The sequence below is a fragment of the Penaeus monodon genome, chromosome 34 (genome assembly GCF_015228065.2).
Source record: "Penaeus monodon isolate SGIC_2016 chromosome 34, NSTDA_Pmon_1, whole genome shotgun sequence".
Classification (NCBI taxonomy): Eukaryota; Metazoa; Arthropoda; class Malacostraca; order Decapoda; family Penaeidae; genus Penaeus; species Penaeus monodon.
In genome coordinates, this window is record NC_051419.1 from 14,429,015 (window position 1) to 14,429,271 (window position 257).

Here is a 257-nt window from a genome sequence, read left to right on the forward strand (position 1 = left end):
CAAAACCACATGTTTCTCCCGACACTTAAATTATTCCGGAGAAGACAGTTTCCTCTCGTTTAACTCCGCATTAAGAAATGTATCAACTTCCAGAACGTGTTGATTATATTACATGATAAATTACCCTGAAGCAGAAACAAGACAGAGAAGAGTGTTGTTTCATTAGCTTTCCCAGCGTGAGAGAAATGCGCGGCCTGTGATAAAATGTCCGAATAAGCGCGAAAACACACTTTTTATCTTACACGAAGATGGAGTAC